Source organism: Nelumbo lutea, chromosome 6 (genome assembly GCF_056320005.1).
Source record: "Nelumbo lutea isolate HS-2025 chromosome 6, American lotus-T2T, whole genome shotgun sequence".
In the NCBI taxonomy this organism is placed as follows: domain Eukaryota; kingdom Viridiplantae; phylum Streptophyta; class Magnoliopsida; order Proteales; family Nelumbonaceae; genus Nelumbo; species Nelumbo lutea.
Window position 1 is genome coordinate 38,792,098 of NC_142689.1, and position 6,304 is coordinate 38,798,401.

Sequence of the window (6,304 nt, forward strand, 5' to 3'; positions counted from 1 at the left end):
TCTCATGGTTTTGTCTGATGAAGTTGGTATTCAAGTTAATATCAACTCACTTAATAGTTTGTTTTATAGTAAAACAAGAAGAGAATTTCGCATATATGCCATGAAAATTGCCTTATGTACAAAGTTCATTACAACACCACTCTACAAACTTGTCCTATAATGACTTATACTGTATTAGTGGTTTAGCTATTGAACCTTTTTTGAATTGAAAAATCTCACCCTAAAAATAATTCTAAGAAGCATGAGCAATAGACTAAGGTTGCGTTTCTTTGCGGTGTACAACCCGATTCGGTGTAGTTTTACACTCTGAGTTACTTTTGTATGTGTTTGCATGGAGTGTAAACAAAGAGCTTTTATTTATGCAAATAATCATTTGAATATACTTTTACATCGAGAATTGATGTATAAGTTACATAAAAAAAAAAATTGATTTAAAAATTGAACTATCCATCAATGTAAAAAGCAATGTCTCTCTTCCTCCTTCAAAGAACTACTCTATCACCTTCAAGTTTCCTGTTTTCTCGTGGTTTCAAACTTCGTGCAACCCTCTTCTTCTCTCTTACACTCCCTCTCTCTTCTCTTTCTACTCTCTATTCTCCTTGTGCTAGGGTTTGGACGCATTCTTCTTACAACAAAGGACGCTCCAATGGTCAAGGCATCTTATTGTCCCCATCTCATTGTGCCAGGGTTTGAACGCATTCAAATGTTGTTTTTATTCGGCTAAACTATATGAAGCCAACAATTTAGCTTTTTAGGAGATCAACCATGAATAGCACACAAAGAGAGAGAGAGAGAGAGAGAGAGAAGCCCAAAAGAAAGAAGGAAGAAGAGAAGATGAGAGAAGAAAAATGGAAGGGAGAGAGGAGGTAAAAACAACAGAAGACGATAGGGTCATTATTTACATTTTTTGATCTCTACTGCTTCTGCTCTCTCTCTCTCTCTCTGTTGGGTCTTTGTGGAGCCAAAGCTCAATGGTTTATCTCACTGTGTGTGTGTGTCTTTTTTTCTTTCATTCCAAACGCATGAAGAAAATTAATTGATGTTTTACACCGTTCTTCCAAACGCATAATAGTGTAAAAGCTGCATTTATCCGGTTCATTTTTTTGTGTTGACATGTCTGGCTATTCTTTCGGAGTTTTGTCTTTACACCTCAAACAAATGCAGCCTAAAGGAATTAAGTTGGTGGGTTATGAACAATATACCAAGTAAATGATGGTATAATAGCCTTTATGCTTATTCAATTCTTTTTATCATATTGGATGACTATTCACATTTGTTTATTGAACTTTCTTTTGTTACTTTGTTTCCTAATATGGTAATATATACATGACATAATTGCAAATTTGTGATCAATTTAAAATGTTTACAACCAAGACGCATTCACCTCCCGTTTTAGCTGATTAGCTGATATAGTAGTGTATGGGCAACATAGGCATGTGTCACAATTAATTTGGAAATGACACGTTAGTGTATATTATATAGTTGATGTATATTATGTGAATTAACTGTTATTAAGTTGAAGTTTATTTGTGCATGCATTTGGAGCGTCGGAAGTTGTTGAAATCAAATAATCATAATAAATTTGTCACATAGAGGTTTAATACAACCCAAAAGCAAATGGTGGACATAGATGAGTTTAAATATTTAATGGGGATAGGAAACTTTCAAATGGATCGTTCTCTTTTGACAACACTCTTTGATAGGTGGTGTCTTGAGAAAAATACATTTCATCTACCAAAATTTGAAATTACAATAACTTTTGAAGATGTTTCATTTATTTTGTGATTACAATGTTTAGGAAATGTTGTAGTTGGTAAGCATGATGGGGATACAATTGGTATGTTAATACAATACTTAGGTCATGCTCTTGACCCTGATGATCGTAGAGGTTACATACATGGCGGGGTTGTAAAGACAATGTCTTCAGACATGCTTCAGAGCTTCTCCTCCAAAGTTACGGTGATCCCGTTTTTCCCCAACATGGGGTGTAACTATATTTGCATATTTTTATCGGGGCCATATCAAAGTGTGCATTGAAAAATATCAAAAATTTGAGTGGTTCGATGACACTACTGATGATAATGTTATTCTTATATCCACTTTTAAATTTTAATTTTTATACAAAGATATTATCCTAATACAATTGTTTTCTATATTTATAAACATGGGCTTTTGAATGAATGTTTTACATTTTGTTGACTAAAGTTGTGGATTCACCTAGTGCTTTCCCCACACTTTGAGGTGGAAGACCCAAAGAAGAGTAACGAACTTCACATCTTCTTTGGTCTAGGAACACACTAAATTTCATGCCTTTTTTAATGATTTCAAATTCATACAAAGAGGAATAAAGAACATCAAGATCAACACTTTTGGATATTAATATCCTTAATTTCTCATCTATTCATGGACCCACCATTTTTGTAGTCTCTTTAACTTCACAATGTCATTTCCAACCAATAAGGTTGCGTTTGGAAGGAGTGTAAATTCTTGTTCAGTGCATTATTGCACTCCAGTCCTGAATTGCATGTGTTTGGAAACAGTGTAAAAAAATCCTCTATTATCGATGGAAATTTGCAAACTCTCGATGATTTACATCGATTTAGCGGTGGAAAACTACATCGGTTTTTTTGAAGTAAAAAATCATGCCCTATTTCATTGAGGGAAATAGAAGAGGAGTTTACGCTCTTCCACCGGCACGACACTATGAGATCTAAGCAACGACTATTCTCATATTTGAGATCTGAAGAGTTCGAAACATCGACCAACAACCTTGAGGAGTCCGAGCGTCAACGTTTAAGTCTACGTTGAGATCTGAACAACGAACCTCTTCTCTGTTGAAGTCTACGTTTAAGCTGGTGAGAGAACAACGGACCTTTTCATTTCTCCATCCGATTTACTAAACAGATATTGATCTAGTATTATTTTGCTCTTTTATTTAGTTTTTTCTCTTGTTCAAAGCTCCTGACCATCACCATTTTTAGATCCCCTTCAACGTATCTCTGAAAATGAAAGTAAGATTTCTCCAGAACCTGATTTTCATTTTCTCAATATGATCTGTAGTTTTTACAGATTTGGAAAATTTTCCCGTATCTTGTAGTAACATTTATAGATGTATATGTTTTTTTTATCTATTCAACATTTCCCCTACATTTTGTAGTTATTATTAGATCTATAAAATATTTCATCTGTATCCCCTGCATTTTGTAGTTAAATATCGTACTTAAGTTGGGAGCTTTTGTAGTTAAATAACCTTGATTATTTCAATTAGTGATGGAAGTCACTTTTTATTCTATTTTATGGTTTAACCATCTTTCTTCTTTTGGTGGGGTTTCTGATTAGATGGAGATTTTCTGATTTAATAGATTTTGTTATCTTTGTTTATTGTTTTGTCATGTTGATTATTAACGTTGATTTGTCCATTTGTTGTTTGGGAATCATTTTCATTTAGTCTATGCAGCTTATGATATTATGTTATTTATGTTCTAGTGTATGGAGTAAGTTCTAAAGAGGCAAAAGTTAATATTTTGAGAAAAGAGATGATCAAGTAGTGTTCTGTCCAAAATATAGATGTCGCTTGCTGGATTGAGAAGTTGAGGAATGAATTGCTTTACATAAAAAGAAGTATCCAAAGTTAAGAATAGCATGCCCAATGAATGTTAGAATGAATGTTCTGATGAAAAATTTACATCTAAATCATTATATATGTTGCTGGTAAGAAATGTGGTTGGAAGGGACAATAGAGCAGGGTATGAGGTGACCCCATTACTCTGAGGGTTGAAGCCTCTTTGTGGTTAGTTGCACTGATTGTATTAATATTGTTATGAGTGGCTAGTTGTTGGGTAGAAATGTTAGTTGCATTGGTTGCTCTAAGGGTTGATCAGAAAAACTTTGTTTGGTGAGATAGTTTGTCCAATTTGCTCTTTGTTTAGCTAGCCCATCAGCTTGGCTTTGCAGCTCATTTAACCCAACTATCGGACTTGATCATTTAACCCAACTATTGGCTGTTGCAGATCATTTAGCTTTTTGTTTTTTATATATTGGTATTTTATAGGATGTTTTTCTTGATTATTATGGACTTGATTACAAAGTATGGAGAAATGGTAGACGACTTGATTATTTTTCTAAGGCTAGTCAGAAATGGTAGCATTTCTGGACTTGATTACAAGTGCCCAGAAATGATTTATACTTGGTATCTGAGGCCTAGACTCAAATTATTTTTCTTGCAAAATATCCCAAATCAAATTCCTGTGTCTAAGTTAATGAGGATAGCGTACACGCTGTCAATTTAAATTATATAAGGAGGCTAGAATGTTTCTGGACTGTACATTTAGACACGTAATTTTATGGACTGTACATTTAATTGGTAGCATACACGTTGTCAACACCACAGGTTGTATTTTTGGCACAATGTATCTGCATCTACAGTGCTTGATTATGTTTTACATTGGTGTATTCTACAAAATGGTAGCAAAATTACACCGTATATTTTACATCTTTGTACCAAACGTAAAAATCGTAAATTAGACATGCAAAAACAAACCGGTTTGTATTTTTTCAAACCAGTGGAATGTAAAAATACACCTTGCAATTTTGTATTTACACTCCTTCCAAACGCAGCCTAAATGTCTCTATAATGTTAAAATGCATTTGGTCATATCATTTGCCAGGAAACAAAGCATTAGCCCAATGGCATGGCTCACTATCACTAACCTAATTTGAAACTTCTTGACTTTTATCTTTGTCCTCACATGCATGAATTTTTCACCTATACCGATGTTTGATTCCTCTCAATGTCATTTCCCTTCTTTTTCTTACTTTTTCCTTCAAACAAAACACAGCCCAAAAGATTTGATCTTTCGTCCCCTAAAGAAACGCCACCACCATCCAACAATGTGTTAATTTCAAGACTCCAATTTTTAGAACAATAGTGGTGGATCAGAACTTGACCCATCTTTTGTATCAAGATTCTATGAAAGCACTCATATGATGCTAGATATTTTAAACCTTCCAGTTCAAGAATGATTGTTATGGTTCAGATCAGGTTAAAATCAACAAGGCAAGTTCGCCAATCACTCACATTGAGAATACCCTTGACTACGATCTAACCATAATCGCCATCTCATTGACAATACTAGGGGTGAGCATAATTCGGTTGAAATCGAATAATCGAACCAAAAATTTGGTTTTGGTGTTTTCGGTTTCGGTTTTAAAAATCGGTTTTTCAAACTTCGGTTTTCGGTTTCGGTTATGAGATTTGATAGTTTGATTAACCGAAAAAACCAAACTTTTAGAGGCAAATCAGTAAATATACAAATATAATGAAAAGCCCAAAGGTTTGGTCAAAACCTAAAAAGTTAAACAAATATAGTGAAAAGTCCAAAGTTATTTACCCATAGGCCAAAACCCAAAATGCCAAAACCCATTAATCTTTCTCTTTGACCATCGACCTTCATCTTCAAGGTTCAACATCCAGTGCCAGTGGTGAGCGTCCGAGCAAGAAGATAGCAGCGGTGAGCATCTGAATCAGTGAGTCCCTTGCAGCGGTGAGCGTTTGACGGCTTGATCAAGAAAGTAGCAGCAAGCTACGAGTTCCAGTTCCACTACTCCAAGGTTCAACATCCAGCAAACCAATTTTTCCGACGGGCGGCGACAATTGATAGAGTCCGGTGGGTTTTATTTAATCTATAATTTTTCGGTTCATTTTAGTTCCCTCCCTATTTTCTTCTCTGTCATTTAAATCTAAGTTTTTAAGTGCTTTGCTTAAAATTTTTGTACCGTAAATTTTATATGCATTTGCACAAATACATAGGAAAGATCGAGAGTAGCAAGCAAATTCGGTTTCAACCGAAGTAACCGAAAAAAAAAATTCGGTTCGATTTGTCTGGTTTTTGCAAAATTTGATTTCGATTCGGTTTTCCAAATATCGGTTTTTGAAAATTTGATTTATTCGGTTCGATTTTTAACCAATCGAACAAACCCAATGCTCACCCCTACATAATACCCTTGCATTATAACATGAAATTTCTATGTCCCTTACATGTTACAACTTACCTCATTAATTGCATCGCCACTCTCATTTTACATAATGTTTCTTCCTTTGAAAAACTCTTTGTTCTCCCTTGGGATGATTCTTTTTTGTTTACTTTTGGTTCTACCTTTTATCCTCATTTGCATCCTTAAAATTCACACAAGTTTGATTACAAGTCTTCACATAGGACATATATTTATAGCTTGTGATGTTGTGTTTGATTACAAGTTTGGTTTTCCTGTATTGTGTGAGGGGCCAGGCTGGTCCTTCGGTCAG

The 6,304-nt window shown here is 34.6% G+C and overlaps 1 long non-coding RNA gene across 1 annotated transcript; it reads left to right on the forward strand.

Moving 5' to 3' along the window:
- The first annotated feature begins 2,489 nt into the window (after window positions 1-2,489).
- Window positions 2,490-5,763, forward strand: LOC148848638 (uncharacterized). The gene is made up of 2 exons (XR_016100480.1): window positions 2,490-2,855; window positions 2,940-5,763. It is a non-coding gene; the product is annotated as an uncharacterized LOC148848638 (long non-coding RNA).
- Window positions 5,764-6,304: the final 541 nt, after the last annotated feature.